The sequence below is a fragment of the Rattus norvegicus genome, chromosome X, assembly GCF_036323735.1.
Source record: "Rattus norvegicus strain BN/NHsdMcwi chromosome X, GRCr8, whole genome shotgun sequence".
Classification (NCBI taxonomy): domain Eukaryota; kingdom Metazoa; phylum Chordata; class Mammalia; order Rodentia; family Muridae; genus Rattus; species Rattus norvegicus.
Window position 1 is genome coordinate 104,250,297 of NC_086039.1, and position 12,828 is coordinate 104,263,124.

At 41.6% G+C, this 12,828-nt stretch overlaps 2 pseudogenes; one reads left to right on the plus strand and one right to left on the minus strand.

The window, feature by feature from the left end:
• The first annotated feature begins 3,339 nt into the window (after positions 1 to 3,339).
• On the plus strand, positions 3,340 to 4,905 carry LOC134484203 (presenilin-associated rhomboid-like protein, mitochondrial; annotated as a pseudogene).
• A 6,903-nt stretch (positions 4,906 to 11,808) lies between these two features.
• On the minus strand, positions 11,809 to 12,669 carry LOC134484071 (presenilin-associated rhomboid-like protein, mitochondrial; annotated as a pseudogene).
• Between the last annotated feature and the right edge of the window lie 159 nt (positions 12,670 to 12,828).

Sequence of the window (12,828 nt, forward strand, 5' to 3'; positions counted from 1 at the left end):
ACAAGTACCTAGGCATGCTGGGATAAGCCCCAAATCCCAGCATTGGGAATCAGATGAAGGAGAGTCAGGACTTCAATGTCTCCGTTGGTTATATAGTGAGGTCCTGCAAGTGTGGAGTACACGACACCCACCATCTCAAAGAAGCAAAAGACACAAATATCAAAGGAACACACCGAGTCCAGACACATTCTCACAAATACATGGGCGGCTGATTTCTTTAATGGTAGCCCCTAGCCTTGAGCCCCAAGTGCACCTCCCCTTATCTTTCCATGTCTCAGCAGTCCAGGAGACCCTGACCTGCCTTTTCTCTGCCTGCCAGGCAGACTTTATCCCTCTTTTGTTCCCTCTGCTTCAGAGAGGTGGCAAATGGCTCCAGACACTGTATAGACCAGACTGCTACACATGTACGCTCGTCTCGTCGCAGTGTCCTAGGTTTGGGGGTTAAGACCTCTGCCGTGGTGCCTGGTTCCTGGGACAGCAGATGCTCAGGAAACATAATGGAAAGTACAATCAGCACATCTGAGAGTAGGACTTACTGGAGTGTCATCGTGGTTTGGCTGGTAAAGCATTTGTTTCACTGGAGAAAGGAGAGAATCATCTCCCAGGGATTGTTCTCTGATATCCACACATGGCTGGTTTGCTAATGTCCTTAGTGTCCTATGTTACTGTAACTGATAACTCTAGCTCTTTCTCTAAGACTTAAAGTACACTTATTGATGAATGTATGTGGCCAGTAAAGAACAAAGTTTCCCATTATGTTTCCCCGGAACATTCTCAAACAAAGCCCCTTGAAATGGTAGAAGGAATCGCTGCTCACCTTCTGAGAATTGGTTTTGAAAATGAAGTGTTCCTGACGTGCTCTAGTTTTAAATGTTTGTTTCCTGCCTAATGGCTCCATTAGGAAAGTTGTGGAAACTTAAACAGAACTGTAGGAGAAAGTATTTCCCTTCAGATTCTTCTGAGGGACTATATTATCCTACAGGGCTCTGAGATTCCTGTAGGCATGTGAGAACGCCTCTCCTCCGACAGGCGTTCCCGCTCATATGTTATACTGTAGTTGTGTGTGTGTGTGTGTGTGTGTGTGTGTGTGTGTGTGTGTGTGTGTGTGTGTACATACATATATACATATATGGATACTCGGGTCAGGAATACCTGCATGTGTTTTCCCAACTTTAGGGAAATTTAAGTGCTCACCTCTGGAAACCCATAAGCTCGGCTACAGAGAATGCTCCCATCACTACATCACCTAAGTAGACATTTTAACGGAGTCCACAAAGACGTTGGTTTCCATGGCAACCACAACGCTCCAGTTTGTGTTCAGTAACTAGGAACCTTCCGCCCAATCCTCCCTTCTTTTCTCTCCAAGCAGAACTCATTGACCCTTGCTATCTGTCACCTGAGAAAGCCACCCACTAGGGAAACTGCCACCAGCTTGAAAGCAGAGCTTCACTCAAGCTCAGAACAAAACAATCCTGGAGGCACATCCACGCTGTACTCACCAGACTATTAAAACCTCAGGGAAATAACTGGATTATTGATGACCATTGTCCTTATGGTCCTAGATGAACGCTTTAACCAGTAATTACCTATGCATATAGGCTCTCCCAGCAAAAAATTAAAGCCTGGATATCTTGTGAAGAAACAAAACCAGAACACAAAAAGGACCCCCGTGATGCTGGGAGTCGAACCCAGGTCCACTAGAACGCAAGGCAGTCGCTCTACCGCTGAGCTACATCATCAAGGGTAACAGACCTTCCATCACACTCCATATAAACCTAGGGAGACTGAAGCAACATGGCTACAGCTACAGGGAGCTGCAACACTTTCACAACATGCCGGGATCTGCATCTCTTCACTGCCTGCAATTAATAATTTCAAATCAAGTGCTGCTATGGGATTTCTTTTATGAAAAAAGAAAATATACTCAACAAAAACAAAGTAATAGTATTAAGAACAAGAATCTTTTTTAAAAACAAATTAGAAAAACGTTTATTGAAAAATGACAACAGGTACAAAAAGGTTAGGCCAATGCAAGGAACGCTCTCCGGCTTCAAACCTGCTCACTTCAAACTTACCAATTACCTTAAAAATCCACCCCCTCACTCTATCCCCCACTGACACGAAGAAATGAGTTTTGGGCCTTTCCCTGTGTCTGGTTACTCCTCATAGTTATATAATGGCTTAGTCATGGTTTTGTGAAGTCTTTATTTTTCTGGACTCAGGGTATACTGGCTCGCCTAAGGGTCTCTTGCCTTCTTTCCTCTGACTGCCTCCCTATGTGTGGTCCTTTGTGGTCCATACTGGGTGTAAGTCACAGGACCTTGTATGTTCTACAGAAATGTTCTAAAACTGAGCTACATTTCCAGCCTCCCTGTGTAACTTTAACACCAGAGAGAACAGGATTCCCCCTCCCGGTCACCGACATACTTTATGACTCTTTTATGTACCTTATCTATGTCTCATTTTATACATAAAAAGGTAATGTTCATTCCCTTGAGTGTGAAATGGTTCCTCAGTGAGAATGTATGTGTTCTACATACAGCCCTTATCGGTGTATAAACTTGTATGCAAGCATTTATTTGACCTAACACTAAGTGTTAGAGTTCGTAACTTTTAACATCTACACCTGATCGGTTAAGTAGAGATATTAATATGAGTATTCCTATCAACACAAATATTTATTTAATGTTTTGATATCTAGGCAAGCTTCAAATTTAACTCAGGTTTACAGTACAGCTGAACAGTACCTGTGTTTTATTTTCTGTATAAAATAAAACTCAAACTTTTAAAAATAAAAGAAATCATAAGTTCTTCAAAACATGGCAGACCCACAATGAATTGTCAGTATCATGTCAAATTAATAATAATGAGTGACTGCAGGGTATGTCCGATCTGGCATAGGTTGGGAAGATGGCATTGAGAGTTTGCGTAGAGTGAGGCTGCGGCTGTGGTCATGAATGGGTGCCTCCAGTGGGCTTCGATTACTGACATGTCTGAGACTCAGTCTCTGGGGCTCCCTGACAAGGGTTGAAGTTATTTCTTCAGCAAGCAAATGTGAGTTTGGAAAAGAACCGAGGAAGGATGAACCTTGAAGATCAAACACAGGGTCAAGGGGGGAAACATAGAAGAAAGTGTCTTGATCCTGTCCCTGAAACAGACTTTTCTCCTACACAGTATCCTCCCTTATTTCTCTCAAAGCAGAAGTCATTCTTCCTTGACATCGTTCACCCAAGAAAGCATACCCACTAGGAAACTGCCAGCAGCATGAAGGCAGAAGCTGTGAGGAAACATAATCCCAGAGCGATGACCACGCTGTACCCCCCAGACTAAGAGGTCTCCATGGGAACGTCTTCAAGGTTAGAGTGGAATATTGTTGTCACGGTTATAGATGAGCACTTTGACCATACGCCCCAGACTACGGAGGTCTTTACCGACACATCTTCTAGATCCTGTCTAGAAACTGATCCTGAAGAGAAAAAAACAAAAAGCTTGGCGAGGCCGGGAATCGAACCCGGAACAACATACATGCAAAGTATGCGCTCTACCAGTGAGCTACAACTCAAAGCCCCCTGGAGACCCTCTTTCCAGCCTATATGAATTCACAACGACACAAGCTACTTTTATACTGCCTGAAGATATTTATATCACACATTGGTATATCATGATCGGCAATTTTTATGTCATCACCTGTATGAGAAAAGAATCAATTTCCAATTCAAACAAAACAAGAACAAGAACCACAACAAATTTTGTGCTCTGCAAAACATGGCAGACCTACGTCACTTGAAAATATTGTGCTAAATTCATTAAAATGTGCTTCTGAAGGATTAGGAACATCAGGCAATATTGAAGCAGGGGTTGGGTAGATGGCATTCTGAGGTTGGGTACAGCGAGTCTACGGTTGCCTTTAGTCTTCTGGGCCTCCCTTCTATGGGGCCTACCAGGAGCTCTCTCAGACCCAGGCTCTGCAGCTGCCCAAATCCGGGTATAAATTTTATCTTAGGCAACATTGTAGATTTAGAAATGTTCTGAGGGAGGAAGAACCTTGAAGATCAAATGCTGGTTCAAGTAAAGAAGCATACAAGAGATGTAACTTGATCCAGCCTCTGATGGAAACAGTTTTTTTTAATCCTTATGTCTACCTTATATCAACTCGACAGAAGGCTTTAATACCACTATAGATGTCACAGGCTGTGTATTTGAATCAGCTATATTTAGCAATTCGAATCACCGAAGTTCACAGTACAGAGTAATGCTGATGACATAAAAGTTAATGGTTGGACAGCATACGCCCACAAAAGAAAGTAGACATCAGAAAGGAGATCCACAAGTGGTGTAATAGCCTAGGTGGTGGTCAGAAGCGGGTGACAGGCATCCTAATCACTACATCTCTCTCATTCTGCTTATGAACACCCTGCATTCCCTGCATCTGACCATGCACATATTCTGTACACACAACCTAGCCTCAGAAGTCTTTGGTCTCCAAGTTTCTGTCCACAATTTCTCCTTATTCCTCACGGCACAAATATGTCTGTTTTGTGCAGCTTCTCATCCAGCATCGAGAACATTCTGGGTCAAGAACAAGTTGTACCCATGTTCATGTCTTCCGTTGTTATTTTCAATTTTGTCAGTTATGTGTGTAAAGTTGCTACATTAAAATAAGGACCTTCCCTTGGTGCTTCGGGAGCAGTCATGGCAATTCTTGCTGCGTTCTGCACCACGATTCCAGACCGGAGGCTCCTTATCATCTTCCTCCGCGTTTTTGCCTTCATGGCAGGCAATGCCTTAAAAGTAATCATTGTCTTGGAACCAGCAGTGATATTCCTGAAGCGGATAATTTTTTATAGGTTATATTTCTTTATTTACATTTCAAGTTTTTCCCCTTGCCCGGTTTTCTGTCCTTAAGCACCCAACCCCTCCCTCCTCCACCTCCCCCTCCCTTTTCCCCATAAGGGTGTTTCTGTCCCATCCAGCCAGCTTACCACTCCTCCGACGTTCCTCCGCACTGGGAGTCCAACCTTCGCAGGACCAAGGGCTTCCCCTTCCTCTGGTGACCCAACAAGTCTATTCTCTGCTACATATGCATTTGGATTCTTGGGTCAGTCTGTGTATAGACTTTGGGTAGTGGTTTAGTCCCTGGTAGCTCTGGTTGGTTTGCGTTGTTGTTCTTATGGGGTTGCACGACCCTTTAGCTCTTTCAATCCTTTCTCTAATTCCTCCCATGGGGATCCCTCTTCTCAGTTCAATGGTTTTCTGCTAGCATTCACCTCTGTATTTGACATGTTCTGGTTGTGTCTCTCAAGAGACATCTCTCTCCAGTTCCTGTCGGCCTGCACTTCTTTGGTTCATCCATCTTAACTAGTTTTGGTGGCTGTATATATATGGGCCACATGTGCGGCAGGGTGTGAATGGCCATTCCTTCAATCTCTGCTATAAACTTTGCCTCCACCTCCCCTCCTATGAATATTTTTGTTCCCCCTTTTAAGAAGGAGTGAATCATCTGCACTTTGCTCATACTTTTTCTTGAGCTTCATGTGGTGTGTGGATTGTATTTTGGGTAATTTGAGTTTTGGGCTAAAATCCACTTATCAGCGACTTCATACCATGTGTGCTTTTCTGTGATTGGATTACCTCACTCAGGATGATACTGTCTAGTTCCATCATTTGCCTATGCATTTCATGAAGTCATTGTTTTTGATAGCTGAGTAGTACTCCATTGTGTAGATGTAACACATTTTCTGTATCCATTCCACTGTTGAAGGGCATCTGGGTTCTTTCCAGCTTCTGGCTTTTATAAATGAGGCTGCTATGAACATAGTGGAGCATGTGTCTTTGTTGTATGTTGAGGCATCTTTTGGGTATATGCCCAGGAGAGGTATAGCTGGGTCCTCAGGTACTTTAATGTCCAATCTTCTGAGGAACCTCCAGACTGATTTCCAGAGTGGTTGTACCAGTTTGCAATCCCACCAACAATGGAGGAATGTTCCTTTTTCTCCACATTCTTGCCAGCATCTGCTGTTAACTGAGTTTTTGATCTTAGCTATTCTGACTGATTCGAGGTGGATCTCAGGGTTATTTTGATTTGCATTTCCCTGATGACTAAGGAGTTTGAGCATTTCTTTAGGTGCTTCTCAGCCATTCGATAGTTCTCACCTGAGAATTCTTTGTTTAGCCCTGTACCCCATTTTTAAATATGGTTAATTGGCTCTTTAGAGTGTAATGTCTTCAGTTCTTTGTATGTTTTGCATATTAGCCCTCTATCGGATGTACGTTTGGTAAAGATCTTTTCACAATCTTTTGGTTGCCATTTTGTCCTACTGTCCTTCTGTAAGCCTTTGCCTTACAGAAGCTTTGCAGTTTTATGAGATCCCTTTTGTCCACTTGTGATCTTAGAACATAAGCCATTGGTGTTTTGTTCAGGAAATTTGCTTCTATGAAGATCTGATAGAATTCTGCACTGAACCCATCTGGTCCTGGGGTCTCTTTGGTTGGGAGACTTTTAGTAACTTCTTCTATTTCTTTAAGTGTTATGGAAATGTTTATGTGGTTTATCTAATCTGGATTTAACTTTGGAACCTGGTATCTGTCTAGAGAATTGTCCATTTCCTCCAGATTTTCTAGTTTTGTCGAGTATAAGCTTTTGCAGTAGCATCTGATGATTTTTTTTAATTTTCTCAGATTTAGTTTTAAGTCTTTCTTTTAATTTCTTATTTTGGTAATTTGGATACTCTCTCTGTGCCCTCTGGTTAGTTGTGCTAACGATTGTTCTATCTTTTTCTTTTTGTTTCTAGTTGGTTGATTTCAGCCCTGAGTTTGATTATTTCTTGCCCTCTACTACTCTTGGGTGTATTTGCTTTTTTTTTGTTCTAGAGCTTTTAGGTGTGCTGTAAAACCGCTAGTGTATACTCTCCCGTTTCTTTCTGGAGGCACTCAGAGCCATGAACTTTCCTCTTACCACTACTTTCATTGTGTCCCATATATTTTGGCATGTTGTACCTTCATTTTAATTAAAGTTTAAAACTTGAATTGCTTTTTTTCTTTCTCAATCAAGTTATCATTGAGTAGAGGGTTGCTCAACTTCAATATGTATGTGGTCTTTCTGTCCTTTTTTGTTATTGAAGACCAGCCTTAGTTGTGTTGGTCTGAAAACATTCATGGAATACTTTCAATCTTATTCTTTTTGTTGTGGCCTGTATTGTGACTGATTCTATGGTCACTTTTGGAGGAGGTTTCTTGAGGTGCTGACAAAAAGGGTTATTCTTATGTTTTAGGATGGAATGTTCTATAGAATTTCTTTTCTGGTCCATCTTTGCAGGTCTATAGGTTTCATATATGTTTATGCACATCTCTTGCTTTAGGCTATGGAAGTTTTTGGCTATAAATTTGTTGAAGATATTTCCTGGCCTGTTAAGTTGGGAATCTTCACTCTCTTCTATACCTATTATCCTTAGGTTTGATCTTTTCATTGTATCCTGGATTTCCTGAATGTCTTGGGCTAGGAACTTTTTCCATTTTACATTTTCTTTGATGATTGTGTCAATGTTTTTTATGGTATCTTCTGCCCCTGAGATTCTCTCTTTTATCTCTTTTATTCTGTTGGTGATACTTGTGTCTATGACTCTGAATCTCTTCCCTAGGTTTTCTATCTCCAGTGTTGTCTCACTTTGTGCTTTCTTTATTGTTTCTATTTCAATTTTTAAATCTTGCGTGGTTTTCCTCCAGTCCTTCACCTGCTTGGTTGTGTTTTCCTGTAATTCTTTAAGGGATTTTTGTGTTTTCACTTTAAGGGCTTTTACTTGTTTACTTGTGTTGTTCTGTATTTCTTTAAGGAGTTATTTATGTTCTTCTTAATGTCCTCCATCATCATCATAATATGTGATTTTAAATACAAATCTTGCTTTTGCTGTGTGTTGGAATATCCAGTATTTGCTGTGGTGGGAGAACTGGGTTCTGATGATGCTAAGTAGTCTTGGTTTCTGTAGCTTAGTTAAATCACTTATTGCTATGATATTTTTAGTGCTATAATTGTGTTGCTGCTTCTTCAGTGATGATCTGATGTTTGGTACATTGCTTATTTATTCTCCATACAGATTTGTATCAGTATCACTCAGAATACCCATGTTTCCCTACAGTGTTCTCCTCTCAAATTGCCATTCTACATTTTGATGCTAAGTCCATACAGGTATTGGCCAGGTTTGACCCCTTCCTCTGGAGAATTCCATCATTCTGAACAATGCATTCTGGGTCTGTGTATGGAAAGCAACTAATGACGCCCACCTCAAAGGACCACATTGAGGGCTTGAAGAGGCAGAATCCAAAAGATTGTGCTGTGTGTGTCTAGAATGGCAAACTCCCCTTGCCCATCTCATGTTGTCATTGTGATGTCTCTGGCATGGATGTAATGGCATGAGTACACACAGGACTAAGGGCCTCTCCTCCCATTGCTGCCAGAGAAAGCAATCCTGTGCTCCACATAAGGTTGGAGCCATGGGTCTTCTTTGCACCTCTTTATTATTCTCTTTTCTGATGACTACTTCCCTTTTGTGGCCAGAATTTCTCCAAACAGTTAGCTTTTATATCATCAACATAACTCTGTATCCTGGACTGCAGTGATTCAAACTGCCAAATAGCAGCTGATGCAAATACAGAGCCTGTGAAGTCGTTAGTGAAAAAAATGCCTTCAGTAGAGTTGTTAATAGGTAAGAGGAAGGGTAAAATTCTGTTTCCTTCAGAGGCAGGATCGAGACACTTCTCTTCCATGTTTCTCCCCTTGACCCTGTGTTTGATCTTCAAGGTTCATCCTTCCTCGGTGCTTTTCCAAATCCACATTTACTTGCTCAAGAAATAACTTCAAACCTTGTCAGAGAGCCCCGGAGTCCGAGTCTCAGACATGTCAGTAACCGAAGTCCACTGGAGGCAGCCATTCACGACCACAGCCCCAGCCTCATTCTACCCAACCTCTCAACGCCATCTTCCCAACCTATGCCAGACCGGACATACCCTGCAGTCACTCATTATTATTAATTTGACATGCTACTGACAATTCATTGTGGGTCTGCCATGTTTTGAAGAGCTTAAGATTGCTTTTTTCCCCCCAAATTTTGAGTTTTATATTACACGGAACATAAAACACAGGTACTCCTCAAATGTACTATAAATCTGAGTTAAATTTTAAGCAAGCCTGGATATCAAAATATTACATAAAATATTTGTGTTGATAGGAATAGTTGTATTAATATCTCTACTTATTCGATGAAGTATAGATTTTAAGTTACCGACTATAGCACCTAGTGTTAGGTCACATAAAGTGCTTGCATACAAGTTTATACACCGATAAAGTGCTGTGTAAAACACATACATTCTCAATGAGGAAACGTTTCACACCCGAGGGAATGAGCATTGCCTTTTTATGTATAAAATGAGACATAGATATAGTACATACAAGAGACATAAAGTATGTCGGTGACCGTGAGGGGGAATTCTGTTCTCTCTCGTGTTTAAGTTACACCGGGAGGTTGGAAATGTAGTTCAGTTTTAGAACATTTGTGTAGAACATACAATGCCCTGTGACTGACACCCAGTATGACCCACAGAGAATCACACAGAGGGAGGCAGTCAGAGCAAAAGTAGGCAAGAGATTCTTAAGTGAGCCAGTATATCCTGAGTCCAGAAAAATAAAGACTTCACAAAACCAGTACTAAGTCACTATATAACTATGGGGAGCAACCAGAAACAGGCATAGACCCAAAACTCAGTTCTTCCAGTCAGAGGGGGACAAGTAGGAAGGGTTATTTTTTTAGGCTCCCACATGATTTTGAAGTGAGCAGGTCTGAAGCTGGAGATCGTTCCTTGCATTGGCCTAACCTTTTTGTATCTGTTGTCATTTTTCTATAAATAATTTTCATAGTTGGTAAAAAAAGGCTTCTGATTATATAATACCATTACTTTCTTGTTTTTGAGAATAGATTCCTTTCTCATAAAAGAAATACCATAAAACTCCCGTAACAACAGTAAATGGGAAGTTACCAATGGTCCATTAAGAGTTGATGCAGATCCTGGCCTGCTCTAAGAATAGTGCAGCACACTGTAGCAATGCTGCTCCAGTCTCGCTATGTTGATATTGGATGTTATTGAATCACGTGTAGGCTTGTTGATGTAGCTTAATGGTAGAGCAGCTACCTTTCGTGGGAGTGGTCCTGGGTTCGACTCCCAGCATCTCAAGTCTCCTTTTTCTGTCTTCAGTTTCTTCGTGACATATCCCAGGATTTAACTTTGTTAGGAGGGTTATATGCTACATATGTATAATTACTGCTTAAAGCACTCATCTAGGACCATGACTACCAGGTGCATCTATAATCGAGACGATATCACCATGGAGTTTGCCATAGTCTGGTGAGTACAGCGTGGATGTACCTCCAGGAGTAATTTGTGCACAGCTTGCGTGAAGCTCTGGTTTCATGCTGCTGGCAGTTTCCCTAGTGGGTGTACTTTCTCGTGTGACAAGGGCGAATGAGTTATGCTTGGAGAGAAAGGAAGGGAAGATTGGGTGGATCATTCCTAGTTACTATGCAGAGATCAGGAGCATTGTAGTTGTCATGGAGACTTAGGGTCTTTGTGGACTTTGGAGTGGACAGGTCTGAAGTGGGCAGGCCTTGCATTGGTCTAACCTTTTTGTACCTGTGCGCATTTTTCTATAAACATTTTTCACAGTTTCCAAAGAAAATAATTCTTTGTTCTTAATATTACTTTCTTTTTCTTGAGAATCTTTTCTTTTCTCGTAAAAGAAATAGCATAAAAATCCCGTAACAGCCCTTAATTTGAAATTATTAATTGTAGGCAGTGAACAGACGCAGATCCTGACAGGCTGTAAGAATGCTGCAGTTCACTGTAGCTGTAGCCGTGTTACGTCAGTCTTCCTTGCTTTATATGGGTCATTATGGAGAAACTCAGAACTTTGGTTATGTAGCTGGATGGTAAAGCAACTGCTTTGCATGTCAGTGGTCCTGTGTTCGATTCCCAGCATCCCTACTTTCGTTTTGTGATTTGGTTTTATTTGCCAAGATATCACAGGATTTAACTATATGCTACGAGGTTCTTATTGGTTACATTGCGCATCTTTGACCATAACCCCAATGTTCATCTATAATACAGACATTTCAATGTGCCCTCCATAGTCTGCTGAATGCAGCATGGCTGTGCCTTCAGGATTGTTTTTTTCACACCTTGGGTGAAGCTCTGCGTTCATGCTGGTGGCAGTTTCCCTGGTGGGTGTGCTTCCTCGGGTGATACATGACTTGGGTGAATGGGTTTTGCTTTGAGAGAAAGGAATGGAGGATTGGGTGGGACATTCCTATTTATTGAATAGGAGAGGAGCATTTGCGGTTGCCATGGAAACCAACGTCTTTGTGGACTCCCTTTTCCATGGCGACCTAGGTGATGCAGTGATAGGAGCATTATCTGTAGCCAAGCTTCTGGGTTTCCAGAGGCGAGCACTTGATTCTCCTTGACGGTCGGAAGATAGATGCATGGATCCCAGACCAACGGTGGCTAACTTCCACTATGTACTATGTACTAAGTACTAAGTACTATGTACTAAGTACTATGGCTTTATGGCACAACAGGGTATGCTTCGTTGGTGTGTTAATATCACAGTTTGAATGCAGTAAGACATGAATTCAAAGGAGAGAAACTACAAAGGACCAAAAAGTGTATTACTGGTTGAATAAAGCACATCTTGAAGTGGTAAAAAAAAAAAAAGAGAGAATCGATGTGTGTTCAGAAAATTAGCTGGAAAGGTTGGTGCTCTGAGATTGATCGAATATTGCTAATACATTAGCACGTTATTTTGTAGAGTTTTATTCATCTGTGTCACAATTTTGTCAGTGTGCTGTTTAGACATACACTGAGGACATTAAAAACACTGCGGCAGCCAATGCTGAGACTATATCAGGCAGCAAGGGTCAGATGCACCATCATAGTGGTCTCCTTTGTTTCACTCACAGCTGTCTCAAGTCTTTTGTTTCACTTAGAGCCATCTCCTTTCTTGGGGTCCTTAGTCCTTATTTTATGCCTGATTTTCACTTGCGGCTGTCTAGTTCTTTCAAATGAGGTCATGACAATATAGGATATACCTTATTCCAAAGAGAGTTCCAATAAGATGCGTCTCCAAAATAAAAACTTATCAAATCCCTGAATCCTCCCTGCTGGTTCCAAGACAATGATTTCTTTTAAGGCATTGCCTACCATGAAGGCAAAAACGCAGAGGAAGATGATAAGGAGCCTCCGGTCTGGAATCGTGGTGCAGAACGCAGCAAGAATTGCCATGACTGCTCCCGAAGCACCAAGGGAAGGTCCTTATTTTAATGTAGCAACTTTACACACATAACTGACAAAATTGAAAATAACAACGGAAGACATGAACATGGGTACAACTTGTTCTTGACCCAGAATGTTCTCGATGCTGGATGAGAAGCTGCACAAAACAGACATATTTGTGCCGTGAGGAATAAGGAGAAATTGTGGACAGAAACTTGGAGACCAAAGGACTTCTGAGGCTGGGTTGTGTGTACAGAATATGTGCATGGTCAGATGCAGGGAATGCAGGGTGTCCATAAGCAGAATGAGAGAGATGTGGTGATTAGGATGCCTGTCACCCGCTTCTGGCCACCACCTAGGCTATTACACCACTTGTGGATCTCCTTTCTGATGTCTACTTTGTTTTGTGGTCGTATGCTTTCCACCCATTAACTTTTATGTCATCAACATTACTCTGTACCCTGGATTTCGGTGATTCAAATAGCTAAATATAGCTGATTCAAATGCACAGCC